Source organism: Triturus cristatus, chromosome 6 (assembly GCF_964204655.1).
Source record: "Triturus cristatus chromosome 6, aTriCri1.1, whole genome shotgun sequence".
Classification (NCBI taxonomy): Eukaryota; Metazoa; Chordata; class Amphibia; order Caudata; family Salamandridae; genus Triturus; species Triturus cristatus.
This window is the reverse complement of record NC_140589.1, coordinates 699,387,019-699,408,179: the sequence shown is the minus strand read 5'-3', so window position 1 is coordinate 699,408,179 and position 21,161 is coordinate 699,387,019. Positions and strand designations below refer to the sequence as shown.

The window sequence follows — 21,161 nt, the reverse complement described above, 5'->3', positions numbered from 1 at the left end:
CACACACACACATATATATATATGTATTGATAACTTACTTTTTTAGGCCCTCTCAATTTAATTATTATAAATATATTATTTCTGAGGAGCCCCCAAACTCCTCCCCTTTATGTAACCTTACCACCCTATTCGCTTACCCACCCCATGAGCCCTAATATGACCTTTACTACCAAATCCCCTTTGCCACCCCTAATCCCTAAAATGACCCTTACCACCCCTTACACTTACCCACCTCTAAAAACACACAGACATACAGACTTACCAATTCATTGTAAAGGCATCCATGGTAAAGGCATGGGCATGGTAAAAGTATGTGTGGTAAAAGCAATGCGCATTAAAGGCATTGTGTGGTCATGGATGCATGCTAAAGGCATTGCACTGTAATGCCTGCGTGGTGAAGGCGTTTTCCCTTATACCTGCCCCACACTTGCACTGGACTCAGACTGCAGTCAAGCTAGTAAAAATACATGTTAGTATATTCAAAATGATACTGGTTTTATATGGAAAACTCATGTGAGTCACTTTTAATAATCATTATACTGGACACATAAAAATGATAAGTAAGTAAAGTAAAGTTTGCTTTGATGCATGCGCCTAATTATGTTTCTCGAAATGTGGGTCTGCTAATTGAATAATAACAGACAAATCGATGTGATAAACACTGAAGCAAAATGAAAAATGTAAACCGAACAAGGTTCTGAGAATAAAATGAAGCGATGCTAGAGCGGATTTAATCTGAGAAGATAACTAGAATCTGGGGACTGGCGTGCAATTAATTTATTTGTTGATATTCGGTATTTAAAAAGCTTGGGCAGCAATATTTGCTTTCCTCTAATGTGCGCTGGGGGGCACAGCAAATAGAGGGAAGGAATTAAGTGAACTGTTTCCTACAGCTGTAGGCTTGGTATGTTGGTGCACGCGCACATTAACGGTTAGAGTTCAAATGGAATATGAAGATGGAATGGACGCTGCTTGGTGGTATAATCTCAAACTGCTGTCATACTGTGCAGCTCTAAAGGAAATATACTCACATGCCATACTTGAACTTTGCGAAAAACATAACGAGGTGACTAAGCCGTAGGCTAAATCCTAGTTTATGCCAGCGTGCAACAGAGTACAGCGTTTGCTCCCCAATCATTCCAGAAGCCTCCAAAGTAATTCCACCCTTTTGCGTGACAGAACCTCACTGGTTAGTTCAACACCTTGTAGCACGGACCCCCAGATGTGACTGCATTGTTACTTCATGAGCACCAAACCAATTTAAGGATTCTGTAGTATCCTATGTATCCCGAGTCCCTGTTTGTTTGTTATACTGAGAGCAAACAATGTACCATATGGATGGTGTGTGATGTGGAGGGGAAGCTAGGAGATAAGGTCAGTTGGAGGGAGGATGGAACTCTGACAGAAGCTGTTGTTGCAACCTAAAGACGTGCCATGAAATAGAGAGCTTACCTCGCACCTGAGTGGCTCCAGACTCTTAGGTCCCTGTGCTCTAACTACAACATTCTGGATGAGGAGGAACAGCATTCACAGAAACTCTGCGGTGGATCAAGACATAAGGTCCCCCACTCTTCATGTCAAACAAAGAAACAAGACAAGTAGATTGTGACTGCCGTTGCACAACGGTTCTGACATCCTCGGCCAAGAGGTCCTACCACCAGATGTTTCCACACTCACAAATACACCGTGCAGCATTTATGCACCCAGGGCATGTACTCATGGATGCTCAGTCATTCAACAGTGAGGGCACGAAACTCACCAGCTTCCTTCAACAAACAGTTTCCATCATCCCCAAGTCTTCACATTCAAGGCACAAACAAAATAGAAATGGAAAGTTCAATCATTCAACACCTTAACTCAAAATTACCTTGAACAGACTTCAACACAAAACCGGTCATCCCAACAACACTCGTATACAATATTCCTTGAAAGCCAGTTCACATTAGATACTATATAACGCAACAAACTCTGACACATTCCTCATCTCCCACAAGCAACACTGTTAGACCGGACAGCCTCCTACCCCAAACTTTTGTCCTACTCACCTCCTGGTTTTAAAATATGTTTTCTTTGCCTTTCAGGGATCTATGCACTTTACCTCTGCTAACCAGTACTCATTCCTTAAAACATGGCAAAATTGGCCTACACCTACCTAATTGACACGTTCAATTTACTTATACGTCTGTAGTAAGTTGGTATAACATGTACAGATGGCCTGTAAATTAAATTTTACTAGTGGGCCAGCAGAACTACAGTTTTTAAACTGCCAATTCCACCTGGCAAAATGAAACTTTTGACAGATCTAAACCTCCCTTTTTAATACATGTAAATCGCCCCTAAAGTAGGCAGCTCCCGAAAAGCCCCTAGAGCAGGGTGCAGTGCATTAAAAAAGTTGGACATGTCCTTTTAATTTGTACATGTCCTGGTAGTGAAAAAACTCCCTAAACTGATTTTCCACTAGCAGGGGGCCAACCACTCCCATTGGGATAACACTGGATTACTGTAATACAGTTAATAAGTGATATCTTTTGATTGGGAGAAGTTAGGAATATCATCTTTACATTCAAATTAATTGAAACCCTCTCTAATGGTAAAGTCAGATCTTAAGTCACAATTGTGAAAATGACACTTTTAGGAAGTTGGCCATTTCCTGTCCTAACAATTTGGTGCCTGTGTCCCGTGTCGCATGACTGGGTGTAGTTGGCAGTTGGCCTTTGTGTATTCCTCCCAGACAGTGAGACACAGGGGGACTAAATAATTGCATGATGGGCCATCCTGCAAGGATGGGAGTGGGGAGCTGTTCCCTGCCCCACTTACATTAAAAAGGTACTGTCTCAGCACACACCCAAAGAACTTCACAACAGTCTACTGTCCCCCTAGACCCCTTGAAGCCTGGGCAGGGGAGGACAGAAATTTCAGAACCAGATGCAGCTGAGGAGGCAATCTAGAATTTTCTCCCACTTCAAAGGCTGACATCAGGTATAAATGCAGAACTTTCAGATCAATTCTTCAGTACAGTCCTGGACCTGTGAAAGACTTCATAAGGACTGCCTTGATACCTGCATTGTTTATCAGAGGACTGCCCTACTGCTTTAGATCTGCCTTGTCCTTCAAATGACTGCCCTGCTGTGTGAAGGAGAGCGGACCATCTCCTTGAATTTAGGACTACCAGAGGGACCCCAAGGGTCAGTTGACTAACCTCTTATTCTGAGCTACAGGGGCACAATAAGCTCCAGAGACCTCCACTGCCGAACTAAAGGATGTGTAAACAATATGCCATGAGTAAGAGTAAATGTATGCTCTTGCTCTCTCAACAACCACTTCACACGTTTCTTTTCTTTCTACATATGATAGTAGGTACAAACAGAACATCCACACCAATGCTAGAATTGTTTGGGGTTTTTATCTTTATTTGAAAGCAATGCTGAATCTAACAGGAAGGGGTTGCATAGACTCCAAAGTTTATAATAACTAATTTGGGTGTCAAGAAGGGAGCCACCTTCTTCGACCCTAAAACACCAACATGTGTAACGTCTGGAATCAAGGAAAAGAGCATGATGTATGCGGCCAGTGGACAGCAGTCCTACATTTGCTAATTAGTGAATGGAACGTCTAATGTGTCCAGACTGGAGTTGTGAAAAATTAGCCCACTATATTTACCACTACAAAGCTGTTTTATCCAACCCACTTATGCTTTCCCAGGTAAGGAACCCTTTAAGGGATGTTATAACTGTCTTTAGTTTCAACTTCAGACCTAGTTTTGTAAACCTGCAATACTTAACTAACTAAACAGGTCAGTACCTTTAGTTTTCTGGCTTTTTTTCTGGATCAGGTGTCTGACCCTACTAAACACTTCTTGGGGAGTAGGATATAAGTAAATCGCCTAAGGAACCGGGACATCCACTTTCATTTTCAAACTGACATTTACTCAGACTTACCAGATTTGTCTGCTGTCTCTAAGCATATCAGTGTGCCAAAGTCATGCTCAACTGTCCTACTGGATATTACTAATACTATAAACATCAAAGCATCTACCTCTCACACAGCATCAAACATGTTAAGGGAATGAGGCTTCTTCAATAAAGGGCCAGAGGTGACCCTTCCTCAATAGCCAGTGAAAGGAGAGACTCTATGGAGAAAATGTGTTCACCTCAAAACCATTACATGGTTTTCTGACAGAGCCCGGTTGGCGTTGCCTCCTCTCAGCACTTTAATTCAAAATGTCCATACAACCCCTCAACATTCCAAACAGTTATGAATAGTCACTAAATCAGCATTCACTCAACAGAAAAATTTAAATGCAAAATAAGGCATTCCCACAACAAACACAAAACAGCACAACTGAATCACAACACAAGAGTATAACCACTAGACGTCTCCCAGGGAATTCTACCACTCACCAGACGACACTGGGTAAACATGTTTAGTCTTGCTAAACGCATACAAGAAAAACATAACAGTGGTAAACTAACTTCAAATATGTTTCAAAAGACAATACAAAGAGTGAAGGGGGAATCGGCACATCACTACACATCAATTTCGAATCCCTTGCAAGCCTCGATGCATTTCTTACCCTCTCTCTCTACCCCTAGCATTTAATTTTCCAGTCTTATTAATAACATCTAGTTTTGCAAGCAGATGATAAAGGAGTATGAAAGTTCTATTAGCACCCCCAAAAAACGTATAAATAAAAAGAAATGATAGTATAAGATTTTAATGCAAATACAAATAGCCATCAAAATGTAAAGAAAATCAAACGTAGAAATTGTGAGACTTGAGTCAAACTTCACCTAGTTCAGAAAAATAAAACTGATGCCAAACAAGACAGCATAGAAGCTGGCTATGAAACACTAGTCAAACTAATTGTTAATCAAAACCCCCCCCAATGACCTTGGCCCTGGCACGTGGTCCAATACATTATTAAGGGTTACATTCCAGGTATTAAGAGCTGGAGCTACCCCTAGGCATGCATCTTGGAAGAGGTGTGGCGCAGTGGCCAGGGTGCCTGACTCTGGACCACTGGGTTCAGGGTTTGATCTCCAGCACCGGCAGCAGGTTAGCCCAGCACCCTGTGACTCTGGGCAATAGCTCGCTTAATCTTCCCGACGGCCCCCAGTGCCAGGACACCTCTCCGGAGGTAGCTTTACAAATGCTGGTATTTCAATTAATTTCACCAGAAGCATGGACCTGGGTGATTTTGTTTTGCCGTCATTACAAGAAGCAATAAGGTGGATTTTTGGGCACTAATGTTTGTTAGCCATTTTTAGTCACAGAGCAAACATTTTAGCAAAACATTTCTCTAGTTGTTCCTATCACACACCAATAAAATTCTACACAAGGAGAGCAATGAGACACGATGCAGCAGTTCTGGTAGTAAAGGCTAGGTGATCTGGGGTTAAGGTTCTCTGCTGCATTGTGCATTTAACCAACTTCATGACCACATTCCACAAAGTGGATCAGATATTTCTATACAACAGTTGCTAAGGGATGCATCAAAACCTTGTTATCCACAATAGTCATCTTAAAACATGGGCTGTGGTGAAAATTAACAAGAAAAGAATTGGCACCTGGAGGATAAAGTGTACCTCAAGGGTTTGTTCTTGCATCCAAGTTTCGAGCCTTAGCTACATTATGAAGACTTTAAGTTTTGTTTAACTTACTTAACTTAGGTCAAGTCCATGCCTATGCAGTGAAGTATGCGTTCAATAGTGTTATGTGTGACTAAGCTCCTTCAGGCCTTCAAAGGCGAATGAGCAGCTTATACCAGCCTGACGTCTGATGAGGACGTAAGAAACCCAAACTTGGTTTATTTATGGAAATGATGTTCTCAAGGCTTTTTTTGTACCTTAAATTCCAATAGACCAATTACAGCTGGCGATGCAAACCACGTAGACTAGCTGGACTGAATGTGTCACTTGCCCCAAGATGGTCATCCACCTTTTCCCTTCTGTAATGATAACCAAGAGCTCATAACACATTTCACTCCTATGATTTATTTGGAATACAGAAATGCTACATCTTCCAGAACTTGAGCAGTAGGTTTGCTAATGAGCATGATACTGCATTAAAAATGTGATGAGTTCAAATTAGTGGAGACTCTGCTCTTTAACAGAAAGAGCTCACTTCTATGTACTAGTTATAACATGGCAATTTATTAAATAAAAATGTTAAACTGTGGCTGAAAGTCATTGCAGGCCTCCCCCTCTCCACATGTTCCTTCAGTTCAATCGGAGTACTTGTCATCTTTGCAGCACACGATTAACAGCAGCGTGAAGAGATATTTTAATTATCAAGTCTTAGTTGCTCGAGCCAAAATCATCAGGCCAAAATAAGCTTACTGCACAAAGGCAACATTTTACAAATATTCCAATGTGAAAAAAACACGTTGTTCTCGCTACAGGCAGGTTACAACGTGGGCCAAATATCAAGAAATCCATACAGCTCAGACATGAATACGCCATTTGATGAAATACAGGATCAGTGGTGAGGTAGCCTACCCTACTTTAAAAATAAATGTAAAAAATCAAATCATTTAACGTGATGGTGGCAATAAAACGCAAAAAGCACAGACAAAGTCAATATGTATGGCCTTGTCGACCTTATTATATATTTTTTTATTTCAAGCATATGCCACAAAGATAAAAAACAGGTAGGTGAACCCTTTTTCATGTAATGCACAACTGAAGAAAATAGGCTTCTTACTCAGGGGCATCTTAAGGATTTAGGGGGGGCTGGGCAAAACATATTTTGGGGGCCCTGTTCGCAACTTTGGATTTTAGATAAATTTTCAGACAAAAAACACCCCATTGATCAGATCTTAAAAGATACCGGTCCCAGGATGCTTGTTTCCGGTCCAAGGAAGACATGGCTTGGCAGTTCAGGGTGGACTGTTCCCATGAGGCACAGGGTCAAGCCTGATTTGCATATAGCTGTGTTTGAAGTGGGGTGGCAAAGTGAGCTAAAGAATGATGATGGATTCAACCCAGATCTGTGACTGGGGGTGAGTGTTGGAAAAGTTTCAGCACTCCGTCCATCATCTCCTTGTGTTTGATTTTGTTCCCCTAGCAATTCCCACAGCTGTAAGTTTTTGCAAAGTGTGCAATGTTCAAAACTGGTTGGGTGGGGTGATGTTGCAACTTTCGTGGGTTATTCTTTGATGTCATACATTGCTTGTTCAACCTTTTGATACACACCAGGGGATAGAGACGTGCGCCAAATTCCTCCATGTAATCGTCTTTGCCAATGCTCAATATTGTGCATCTGTTGAATAGGCTCAATAAAAACTGATACAGACTATCCTTCTGACAATTTATGTTGGTACAGGGAAGGGTGTTCCTGCATCTCATTTGCTGTATTTGAGTATCGCTCAACCCTTTTGTTAGTTTTACTTTGATGTACGACCTTACTATGTCACTTTGTTGGACGTTAAAAATGTTCTCATCCCTAAGTACTGACAAAACCCCAAAAAAGTGGTTAAAAACAAGTGTCCTTTCAGCAAAAGCTCTTTTAAGGGAATTTCTTGTATTTTGTTTTATTACATTAATATGTACTTGATTTCAGGAGACAAAAAAAACAATTTTAGCTCATTTCTATATCTCTAAAACACATGTCTGTACGCACACACGCACACATATAAACAAATGTATAAAGATAATCCATAGAGATGTCAACAGCCATATAAAAACGTTGTGCTTGTTATGAAAGAGTAAATAAACTTAAAAATAACAGAGGAGTATGTAACTATCTCTACATCATAATTCTAAATGCTATATTTTGGGATTTTTATTTTAGTATTACCACAATTTCGGCAGAATATGAATTTGTAACATTATTTCTGACACAATCATTTTGCTTTTCAATTTTTGTTTACATTTGATATTTATTTTTTAGACGTTTGAGAAAACCCTAACCTTGTTCTTAATTTATTCTTTTCCCTCTTTACTTATGTATGTACACATGTGTTTGCTTTTTAATGTGTGTGGTGAGGAACAACCCCAAAGACTCGATTCCTTAAACGTATATTCACTGAAAAGAACAAAGGTTATAGTGATGTTATAGTGAGGCTCAGATTTCACTTCTACAAAACCATAGAAATTCTGGGGTTATAGTTACCTGAGATAACTATAACTTACGCCCCTGCACTGCACTGCTTAGGAACTCACATATTACATCACTGATGACATGGTCAGTGACATCACTGATGACATCTCAAATTACATCACTGATGACATCATCCAGTGATTGTGTGTTTTTTAAATGCTTCCGAGTGTTAAAGATATAAAGTAAGATACTACAAATGTTACATTTTTAAGCTTTGTGTACTACTGAGTGATACTATTTGTAACACATGAAGTGTGTGACTGTGTATACATGTGTGAGTAGATGTCTGAGTGGTTCTATGGGTGTGTGAGTGGCTTTAGGGGTGAGCGAGTGACTGTGTGGGTGGCTGTGTGAGTGAGTGAATGAGTGTGTCAGTGGTGTATGGGTGAGAGAGTGGGTGGGTATGTGAGAGGCTGTATAAGTGATTGATGGGGTGTGGGTGGCTGCATGAGTGAGAGGGTGCATACGTTTTGTATGGGTGAGTGACTGGGTGTGTGAGTGACTGTATGGGTGAGTGTGTGCTTGTGTTAGTGACTGTATAGGTGAGTAAGGTAAAGGATGCCACACTCTGACATATTTTCTTTGCAAATTACTTTTAAAATCTATGCACTGTTGTATTGAAATGTTTTTAATTTTGCCGAAATCGGACTGAATCCTTACTGTTTGAGGATGCACTGAGCTAGCACCTGATTGATTAGGGGAACCAATCAGCACGTAGAGGGGCAGAGTCTGTAAGAGCTCCTAGGCCTTAAAACACTGGTAGCAGTGCGGATGTGCTCAGCGGGTGCACTGCCAGTGCGCCAAAGGCAAGCCCTTCTATGCCCGTACACGTCCGTCCAGGACAGGGGCCAGCCACTATGCCCAGAAATTGGTTTATACCTCTAATGACCTACAACTCCTCTCAACACAAGGTAATCAATTAGAACCTTCAGTTGGGTATAAACTCAGGTAAGCTAGGAATGCTAACCCCCAACCCACCTTCTGCCATATCAAAACAGGGTTCAGTTATTGATATAGTCACTACCAATAATACTACCAATACTCACACCAAACAGGAAACCAAATGCCTCACAATCACCTATCTTAATACGCGATCACTGGTCAAGCATCAGTTAGAGATATTTCATTTACTTAATGCAGAATCTCCAGACATACTGCTAGTGACTGAAACATTGTTAACGGACGAAACCATTAGTAGCTTTGCTGGAAAATGACTATCTATTTAATACCAATAGACCGTCAATAGACCGTCAGGGAAAAAGTAAGAGGGGTCGCTGCGGCCAATCAAAAAGCATCTGGCCTTTACCAAACTCACCCCGATACTAGTTCCCTCAGTTGACAGCATTATGATTACATTTGGGCCATCCACCTCCCTTTGATGTGCGTCCTCATGTACAGACCTCCGGGCCACATGCAGATTTTCCTCAATGCTTGATTAATATTATGTCTTCATTGACTATTGAACATGCAGAAATCCTGCTTCTTAGAGACCTGAATTATTGGGCGGATGAGGACACTGGTGGTCAAATTTTTATGGACCTGACTAATATGCTATATAGTCTCAATTTTGTCCAACATATATTTGTGCCAACAAACGTTAAAGGCCATACTTTGGACCAGGTTTGGTCCACTAACGTGACCATATCCAGTCTTTTGATTTCCCTGTGCATATGGTTGGACCACCACTTAACTAATTTCACATTGGATGAGCTTGCCCCACCTAAACTTACTACCTGTCCGGGGACTCTCTCTAGAAATTTGAACTGTATAACTTAAATCCTTTTACGACACTCTGGCATCTTATTTGCCCACCCATATGGAGAGTCTGGATGAATCTGAGGAGGCAATATCAGACTGGCAAAAGCTGGGCAGCAATATTCATGCCCCAATTTGAAGAACTCAATCTATTCAACGACATGAGGCATCTAAATGTATCTCAGAAGATTTACAAACAGCCAAAGTAAAACTCCGCCAGGCAGAACGGAAATGGCAAAAAACTTATCTGTCTGAAAATAAGGAAATTTTTGTCCAAAGTATGAAAGACTATAAAAAATCTATTTTGCAGGCTAAAATAAAAATATTTTCAAACAAAATCATGAACTCTGAAAATAAAACCAACAATATTTTTGGAATTGTCAAAGATTTATCAAACCCAGATCGAGTAACCTTACCAGTCATTACCACACAAACATTATGCAACGATTTAATCTCCTTTTTGTGGATAAAATAAAGTAGAAAAATGATACTGTCTCCACCAGAACATTAGATACAAACTCCACCTATCTTTCAACCTTTCCTGTTATTAGTCAAGATCGCAGCATGGAGTTAATGGCAAAAGTGAAAATCTGGATCCCTGAAAGATGCTTGTCCCCTCAGATCCAAACAACGATTCTTTCTGCAATTCCAGAAATTGCCACCTCCAATCTGAACCGATCCTTATCTCAGAGTTGTGTCCCTCGTTCCTTTAAGGAGGTTGTGGTAATCCCACTCCAAAAAACAAAAACCAGGTGAGGACCCTTTATCGTTGAAAAAAAACCTAAAGACCAATCTCTCTTCTCCCCTACCTAGCAAAACATCTTAAGTCACATGTGGCACAACACTTATGTTCAGTCTTAGAGGACTCTAAATTCCTTGATGCCTACCAGGCAGCCTTCTGTCCCACTCCCTCAACTGAATCTGTTATTCTTTCGGTGGTGGATGTCATTAGAGAAAAAGCAGAGGGAGGCAGTACCCAGGCACTGGTCCTCTTAGATCCAACTGTGGCCTTTGACATGGTGGATCATGTGATTTTGTTCGACCAGGTCGAGGTCATGGGCCTACAAAGTGATGCTCTAGACTGGATGAAATCCTTTCTCAAAGATCGCTTTCAATCAGCTCGCCTCTTTCCTCACTGCTTAGCCATGGGCCAACTGAATTGTCGCGCACCACAGGGATCATCTCTATCCCTACATCTTTTTAATCTCTACACTCGCCCTCTGGTGCACCCTCTTCAGCAGCAAAAGGTGAAAGTCTACAATTAAGCGGACTACCTGCAGCTGATTGTCACCATTGACGATACATCAGAATCAATGGAGTTCTTCCAAAACACCATGCTATGCATCAGAGATTGGATGAACAATAATCAGTTGAAGCTTAACTCTAATAAGACCGAGACTATCGTCACTAACAACAAGCTCAACCACTGGAACCCCTCTTATTGGCCGCCGGAGATTGCCCCTTCCTCTCCCCCCCCATACCCAAGAAAGCCATAAAAAACATGGGTATCCAAATCAATGAGGATTTATCTATGAAGTCACAGATAGGAGCTGTAACTTCCTCGTGTTTCCTTCAACTTAGGAAATTTAAGAATATCAGAAAATATTTCTCGATTGAAGCAGTCATTCAAATAATTATTGCATTAGTCCTATCAAGAATTGACTATGCAAACGCCCTCTATCTGGGACTTCCAACAGGCCTTAACCGCAGTCTTCAAATGGCACAAAATCAAGCGGCCTCTGCACTCTATGCCACTTCAGTATACGCTATTCCACTCCACTCCACTCCACTGTACGAGTCCACTGTTATCCCAGTGTCCTGTATGCCACTCCACTAAACGACACTCCATGCTATTCAACTGTGCGCTACTCCACTCTGCGCCACCCTAGTGTATGCTATTAAATTTAATGCCAATCCGCCGTATGCTACATTACTATGCACTATTCTACTCTACACCACTATGCTATAGGCCACTACACTGAACAACACTCTAGTGTATGCTATTCCACTCTTTGCCACTCCACTCTTCTAAACTACACTCCACGCTATTCCACTGTATGCTATTTTACTGTACATTATTCCACTGTATGCCACTCCACTCTGCAGCACTCTCCTCCACTCTACATAACTCCACTCTAACTCAACTACACTCTATGGCACTCCACAAGGAACACAGTCAAGCCTGCTTAAACTACATAAATATTAGAAATTCAAAAATTATAGTTATAACTTTAATTTATGCATGGCCTTCAAATTACTATAAGTTGCGCACCTTCACACCCAGAGTTGTCACCTCAGTCGCCGCTCTACATTAACTATAACTCGCACCTTTTCCATATTACATCACTTATACCATGTGAAATCATAGCATTTAAAACACTTATGACATCTCAAATCACATAAATTGTGAGAACACAGTGCATGGTAGAGTGGAGAGTCATAGTTAATGTAGTGTGACAATTGTACGTATGTTAGTGTTATCTTACAACTCCATATATATGAAATGCTTGACAGATTGCCTATACGGACAATATCAATTTGATGCTATGAACGACTGTTTGGCCACGTGGGCTTGATCTGAGATTAACCATAGGTAGGACATGAACTGGCCACTCCATTGTCTACTTAACCATCACAGGATCACCGTGCACCGCCCCACACCTCTTTCCTCAGGTGGAGCAAAGTGGTACAGACCCAATGGATGGACGCCCTCACCACCCAGCCTGACGCCGCAGCCAACCTGAAACAACCAGTCCAGAACTTCAACACCTGGATTACCAACGCACCTGACCTAGTTGCCCCCATCAAAACAGCCAAATCCCGGGGATCCAACAAACAAGCCACCTCGTACACACCAGAACTCAGTACAATGAAACACAACTGCAAACAACTGAAGAGAAGATGGAGCACCAGCAGAGGGCCTACAGACCGAGCCACCTTCAAGTCAGCCCTCACGGAAAACCCCCAGCAACTCCAGGATGCGGAAAAGGACACCCTTGCAGACTGCATCGAGGCAAGTGCCAACCACACCAAGGCATCTTTCAGTATCATCAGAGAGTTGCCTTCACTGGAATTCTGCAACGCTCTAGTGAACTACTTCCACAACAATAGATCAACCATCTACCTCTTCAGCCTCCCCCTTCCTACAGAAGCCTCCCCAACCAGCAACTCACCGCATGGGAACAGCTCGCTACCCCAAACACCATAGCCATCATGAACTCCCAACGGGAGCACTCATGGACCCCTGACCTCACACCTCTTCAACCTAGGAAGCAAATAGATCAGCCACCAACTTATCAGCATCCTCAATGCATCTATCGCCACAACTAACTTTCCTGATTCATGGAAACATGCAGAAAGCGGTCCGACCTCTCCTCAAGAAACCCTCCGTCGACACTCCAGAACTACCACCCCATCTTGCTGCTCCCTTTCTCCACCTAAGCCCTGGAAAAGCCCATAAACCAGCAACTCACCGAACACCAGGAGAAAAACAACTTGCTAGACGCCTCCCAATCCAGTTTTCACGCCAACCACACCACCGAGATCACCCTGAACGCCGCCACGGATGGCATCCGCACCCTACTAGAGAGGGGAGAATCAGCTGCCCCTATCCTCCTCGACCTCTCTGCAGCTTTCGACACCACATCCCACCACACACTCATCAAGAGATTGCACCAGATTGGGAGTCGGAGATCATGGGAGTCGCACTCAGGTGGATTTTATCATTCCTCTCGGGAGGAACACAGAGACTACGCCTACCTCCCTTCACCTTGGAATCCACAAGCATCATCTGTGGTGTCCCTCAAGTTCACCACTCAGCCCCACCCTATTCAACACCTACATGACGCCTCTAGCCGAAATTGTCAGAATCCACGATCGGAACATCATTTCCTACGCTGATACCCAGCTAATGCTCTCGCTCCAAGCAGACCCCACCACCACTAAAACCAATTTCTACAACTGCATGAAGAATGTTGCAGACAGGATGAAAGACAACTATCTGAAGCTCAACATTGACAAGACCGAAGTCCTGATCTTTCGCAACCACAACTCCCTCTGGAACGAAACCTGGTGGCCCACCGAACTCGGTCCCACTACCACACCAAATGACCTCAACTTCATCCTGGACAGCAAACTCACCATGAAACAACAGATCAACACAGTCTCCTCTGCCTGCTTCAACACTCTCTGCTTGCTCTCTGCTTGCTCTGAAGAATCTTCAAATGACTCCCAGCAGCATGAGAAAAACAGTCAAGCAAGCCTTAATCACCAGCCGGCTGGACTATGGCAATGCATTGTACGCAGGAACCACCACCAAATTCGAGAAGGCTCCAGACGATACAGAACTCAGCAGCCAGACTGATGCTCAACCTACCCAAACAGACCCACATCACCCAAATTCTGAGAAAGCTCCACTGACTCCCCATCCAGAAAAGATGCCAATTCAAGTTACTGAAACACGCCTACAAAGCCCTCCATGACCAAACACCAGGTACATGAAGCACGGCCTGAACTTCCACCAACCATACAGAAACCTGCGCTTCGCGTCCCTCACCCTCGCACAGACACCGCGTATCTGCCTTAGTGGGTAGGGTGCTCCTTCTCCCACCTCACCAAGTTCTGGAACGCCCTCCACCTCCTATCACCACCCTTGCTGACGGACTTCAGGAAGAGACTCAAGACCTGGCTTTTTGACTAAGCCCAGCAACCCAGCGCCTGGATACCCTCATGGGTAATAAGCTGCGTTTTACAGGTACTGATTGACTGATAGGATGCAGTAGCTGGTGAACAAACAAGGAGGAGTAGGTTTAGGTTTACCACACCCTGGCAGTTCAGCAAAATCCAATTTTGGTGTGACTATGCATATGTATTTTACATCTATGTACGATGTTGGTTGATACTAAACTGAATTTTGTGATGTTTTGATGTACTTCATACAAATCAAGTGTTTGCAGTAGGTTTCTCTATTCTGCTATGGTATACATATGATTCATGCTTACTATGAAACTATGCTACAAGATGGTTGCCACACTACCACCCCAGTAATACCCACTTGTGCCTTTTGTTTATGCTCTTGACACTATTTAAAAAATGTTATTGGCGTTTTTAATGTTTGTACCTCACCCATTATCAATGCGGGCTTTTGCCGGAATACGTTGGGTTAACCGAAGTCACACGCTATGCACTAATGGATTGATGGAATAAATCACATTTTCAGATAATACTTTGGTGTGTGTGCTTTTTTCAGTATCTTGACGCTTGGATTTGAGTATATTGGGCTCTCAGTGGAACCAAAATTATAGTGGTGCACCATCTTGACTTGTATGTGAAAGAGACCTTCAATAAATTAATGTCTGTTGGTTACATCTGAAGTACACAAGCCATTAAATTAACCAACAAGCATTGTCAAAGCCAATAGGTCTCGGCTATGTGAGAGCTTTTGCTTTGGCAATGTGTTTTAGTCATGTTGTACATCGGTATGGCTGCTGTTCATCGTAGTTTAAAGTTAATGGGGAGAAGTGGAGTAGACTGAGGTACTTTGGGGTAGACTGAAGTGGGGTAGATTGGAATGGAGCGGGGTAGAATGATAAAGATTGGAGTGGGGTGGATTGGATTAAAGTAGAGTGGGGTAGATTGAGGTAGAGTGGAGCAGACTAGGGTAGAGTGGAGTGGGACGGATTGGAGTGGAGTTGAGTGGGATGTATTGGAGCGGAATAGAATGGGCTAGGTTGGAGTGGAGTAGAGTGGTAGTTAGGAGTTGAGTGGGGTAGACTGGAGGGGTGGAGTAGGGCAGATTGAATGGGGAAGATTGAGTTGGAGTGGAGTAGATTAAGATTGAGTGGGATAGAATGGAGTTGAGTGGGATAGAATGGGGTTAAGTGGGAGAGAATGGAGCCGATTGAGGTGGAGTGGGGTATATTGGAGTGGGATAGAGTGGAGTGGGTAGACTGGAGTGAAGTGAGGTAGATTGGAGTGGAGTGGGGTAGGCTGGAGTGGAGTTGGGTAGGCTGGAGTGGAGTTGGGTAGACTGGAGTGGAGTTGGGTAGACTGAAGAAGAGTAGAGTGGGTAGATTAGGAAGCTTGAGGTGGAGTGGGGGACACTGTAGTGGGGTAGATTGGGGTAGTTTGGAATGGGGTACACTGGCGTGGAATGAGGCAGAGTGAGGTAGATTGGACAGGAGTTGAGAGGGGTGGAGTGGGTTACATTGGGGAGATTGGGGTGGAATGGATTGAGGAGGTAGATTGAAGTGGGGCAGATTGGGGTAGTTTGAAACGGGGTAGAGGTGGTAAATTGGACAGGAGTGGAGTGGGATGGAGTGGAATGGGATAGAGTGGAGTGGGATAGAGTGGAGTGGGATAGAGTGGAGTGGGATAGAGTGGAGTGGGATAGATTGGGAGGCTTGGAGTGGGGTAGATTGGATTAAAGTAGGGTAGATTAGGGTAGACTGGGATTGAGTAGGGTAAACTGAACTGAGGTGGGGCAGACTGGAGTGGAGTGGGGCAGACTGGAGTGGAGTTGGGAAGAATGGGTTAGAGTTGATTGGAGTGGCGTGGAGTGGGGTGGGGTGAACTGGGGTGGTTTGGGGTAAATTGGAGTGGGGTGGATTGGGGTAGGTTGGGGTGGGGTGGGGTAGGTTGGAGTGCAGTGGGATAGATTGGAATGGGGTAGACTGGAGTTGAGTTGGGTAGTTTGGAGTGGAGTGGGATCGATTGTAGTAAATGGAAATGGAGCAGATTGCAGTGGGGTAGACTGGAGTGGAGTGAGGTAGACTGGAGAGAAGTCAAGTGGGTCAATTTGAGGTGAGGTTGAATCGAGTAGGGTTGATTGGGATAGATTGTAGCCGAGTGAAGTGGGGTAGATTGGAGTGGCTTGAAGGGGCATAGAATGGAGGGGAGTGGAGTGCCATAGAGTGGAGTGCCACAGAGTGGAGTGGTAAGTCATGGAGTGGTGAGTCGTGTTGTGTTTTAGAGTGGAGGGGTATAGAGTGGAGGGGTATAGAGTGGAGGGGTATAGAGTGGAGGGGTATAGAGTGGAGGGGTATAGAGTGGAGGGGTATAGAGTGGAGGGGTATAGAGTGGAGGGGTATAGAGTGGAGGGGTATAGAGTGGAGGGGTATAGAGTGGAGGGGTATAGAGTGCAGGGGTATAGAGTGCAGGGGTATAGAGTGCAGGGGTATAGAGTGCAGGGGTATAGAGTGCAGGGGTATAGAGTGCAGGGGTATAGAGTGCAGGGGTATAGAGTGCAGGGGCGTGGAGGAGAGTAAAGTGAAGGGACATTGAATGGACGAGTGTAAAGAGGAGTAGTATAGAGTGATATAAAGTGGAGTGGAGTGTCGTAGAATAGAGTGGCATGGCGTAGAGCGGGGGACAGAGAGTGGAGTAGAGTGCTGTAGAGGAAGAGTTAAGCAGCGTAGTGTGAAGTGCGGATGCAGGGTGTGTTAGCACACTACAATTATAGACAACACATTTTCCATTATAGGCAACACATTTTTTATTGAAATGATCATTAGATTTGCACAAACATACAGTTTACTGTGCACAAACGATAATTTGCGAAAACATGTCATCACATAGTGTATTGATGTGTTTTGATGCTATTCAAATATTTGTTTCCAGCACACTTCTGAATTACAAAACAAAGTGCTTTACTTGTAATTTCCTAATTGTGATATATTCTGAAATATCAGCACAGTTCATTTACAGACATTTAATTTTGTTGTGTGACAGAAAAAAGCCTTGCCTTTCACAGCAAGACATAAATTCGCTCACTTTGAAGTCAGAGAAAAAAGTAAACAAGAAGCTCCCTCGGAAGGCCCAGCCTGACATTTGACCTGCCTTTCAATGCACAGCAAATATGACAAGAAAATAACAAGATTTAAATGTCTGCGTACAGAAAGCAAGTTAGTGGAAAAAAACAGTAAACGGTATGCTCCACGGGACGGATGAACTCAAGCTGTACTTAAACAAATAAATCCAGCAAATAATAGCAATTGTGAGCTACAAACCACAAAGCCAATGGTAAGCAATGGTCGGAATGCATTTCCATGGAAGCATGCCGACAAGACTTTGTTAGCAAACCATACAGCGGTGCTGTCTGGTAGGCTTCGACCTAAAAATGAACGACGTTGGCTTCACAACGTTAGCAAGGCCTAATCAGCCAGTACCTCATTGAGACATTTACCATCTCTTGTTTGGGTGAAAATGCAGGCAGTATGATGCGAGCTGCAATCGTTGATGTGGGTTCCTTCTTTGAGCCGGTTACAGAGGCAAAACAATCGCTAGCAAAATTTAGTCAAGGTCTATGGTTTCAGTTGACGGGAGCACGAGCAACAGAAAAATAACGAGCTGGCGTGCCCTTTGTGCACGTATATGCACTTATATGCTATTCTGCAGCCTGCCCAACATAATGAGGAAACTAGGAGTCCCATCAACAAGCTAAACAAAGATCAGTGCAAATAAGACTGACAAGAAATATTCCGTCAGAGTATAAAGCTGCAATATGAAATAAAAATATATTTACCGAAGATACGGTGCTTTACTCATGCTAGTGGTGAAAGCCCGCCAAATTTATTTAAAATGCTGAAGCAATAAGCATAGCTCCGATACCCAACACCCGGCAACCAATCCAAACACCTCAACATAAGAGCATGACTGTGCACAACATATGCAGACCAACTACAATCAGTGGCAAGGCTATTGTAGTTGGAAAAATGATGCTGCGGCTTTATTAAACAAGGCAATGCGTTAACTTACAGGTGATCTAAAAGCAGCTGATGAGGATACAACCAAAGCTGTCTGCAAGCCTGATTAACCATCACACAAACAGGGCTACATACAACTGATGCAGTCAGTGCTTCAAATGGCTTCACCCCACATCTGGAGGCAACAGTACAGGAGAAAGACGCCCACATCATAGGTGGAATGATCACAGGCCAGCCCTTCAGCTACTCAGGCTTCCAACTGTCCCAAGGGCACCGCTGTTTTCTCCAGGGTTCCACTGAATTATTGCACAGGCACTGTCAAGAACCACCCTCTACTGGGCATATTTTCTTGATTGATTTTGAGTTTTAAAACCATTGATCATTCTATAACTCTACAAACCCTCTGAGGGCAGCAACGGGCATGGAGGTCTCCCCACTACCTGTTACATATGAACACTAGTTAATGACAACCAGCCAACTCCCACACATTATGCAAATCAACAGAAAATATTGGTCCCAATATCGGACAGGTTGTCCCCCCATCCACAGAGTAGCCATTTATTGCATAATGATTAGGTTCACGCTTACAAGACTTACAAGTCTCTGTTGCAAATTAATTTTTGCCTAGTGTAATTTAGCCCTCTATGGGAAAAGTCAGCTGCTGCTTCAGTCTGGCTCCATGTCAAGGACAGTGGGTTATGATTTCCAACTAGTCTATTTTCCAGGAGTCCAAGCATTCATTGCCCTTTTATAGGGCCGTCTTGGCCTTGAAGCGGAAATCCCATCCTACTGTATTTAGGTTTTTGCCCTTGCAACCCTCAACAAAACATACACCGAGGTCTCAGCTGGTGGTTAGGTCCTCTTTTTTCCCCACACCAGAAGTAAACTAACTAAAAGAAAGTGTCTAAGTGACCCAACTGGTGCTCTTCTCAGTTTGCTGCAGCCCCCTCTCAGCAGGAGGATATGGGGGGGAAGGGATGGGGGCACTTGTTGGCGTGGCATGATGTAGGCAGTCACACAGTGAGCAGCGGATCCTTTGACTGAAAAGTTTAAGGCTGAGAATCCTGAGGGAAAATCTTTTTCGGAGGAACACCCTTACCACAGTTGAGTTTGGAAATATTTTTCTATTGTCCGTATTAGGTTCCCATAAAGACATCTCTAAAGTCTTTGAATAAAATAGGGGCTTTCACAAATACACAAATGTAAAAACGTAATCTCTACCCTATCTTGAAGCTGAACAGTAAACCTCTTCAAAGGACGACATTTAATTTTTATTAATTTTGGCCAACCCGGCCTACAGGGATGGGGTCCTATTACTAACTAATGTAGTTTACGAAGATTCTTAAAAGCTTCTCTACAGTATTTCATTTACAAGTTCTGCTGTTCAGGGCCGGCGCTAGGTATGGGCAGAGTGGGCAGCTGCCCAGGGCCTCCCACTCAGCCCACCAGCATGGGAACCCGCACAATTGCAACACACCACCGGTCCTCATGTAACCCTGCTGATCCAACTGAAAGAAAGGTGTTTCTTTGCAATTGGGCTAATAGGTGGGGGGCCCTCGCTGGGCCTCGTAGGGGTGGTATGGGTAGGCCTAGGGGAGGAGACACATTTTGTAGGCTTGCCCTGCAATAAGGTCTCCTGCCCGGCTGCCCATTCCAGATACTGCGGGACGCCCTTTGTCCGGCAGTTTAGCGCCCCCACAGTTTTAACTCTCAGCCGCCAAGCAATTTTCACACCTTCAGCCCAATATGAGATGTAAAAGATGTGCTTGTAGGTGGCTGAAAGGAGGAGCTGCAGCTCAGGAGAAATCTCCACAAAGCAGCTTCCGGAGCCCTGAAGGTGTCACTTATGTAAATTAGAAGGGCCTCGCATATTCCCCTTCGCCCCGGGACCCAAAAATCCTAGAACGGGCCCTGCTGCTGCTGACTGGGCGGGCACGGGATGCGTGGAAGGTTTGTTACCCTGTACTGGGAATTCCCAAGTGTGGACTCTGTCATTCTTAACTTGATGTTGTAAATGTGTATAGAGTGGGGGGAAAAATAAATAAAAAAAACAGGTTTATTAGAGGAAAGCGAAGACTCATTTAAGTATGCGTGTATCCCCATCACAGTGATGTAAATATAAAAGCCTTTTGACTAAACTCACATTTTAGAACGGTAGGTCATCCATAGGTAGCCACTGATAAATCTGGCAGATTTGCAGCAGGTCATTCGACCCTTCAGCCGTACCGCTTACATTTTTTTTATTTTTATTATGTCACCTCACACGATGCCCTCGGAGGCTAAGGCGCTTTGACTCTCACGTCCTCGCGCCCACCAAAGTGAGAAGCGGGGGATGCGAAAGTGCTAGCTTGGTTAATATGTATTATGAACGTCATATCTACCGCAAGTAATAGACACAGAAAAGTGACCTTTACCTTGAGGCACTCCATTTTTTTCACATACTGATTTGTAACTTATTCAAGCAGAACCCCCAGAGAGAGGAGATAAAGAGTAGCACGCGAAGTCGAATAGCAAAATTATCTCAAATTGCTTTGTCTGATTTCATGAAATCATTTAAGACAGTTCATCATGCATCTGAAAAGTTTTTCAACAAAAGACGACGAG

The 21,161-nt window shown here is 43.5% G+C and overlaps 1 protein-coding gene across 2 annotated transcripts in view; it reads right to left on the bottom strand.

Moving 5' to 3' along the window:
* The window catches only part of ASCC3 (activating signal cointegrator 1 complex subunit 3), a 2,113,369-nt gene that overhangs the window by 1,722,350 nt on the left and 369,858 nt on the right, over positions 1 to 21,161 (bottom strand). The window lies entirely within an intron of this gene.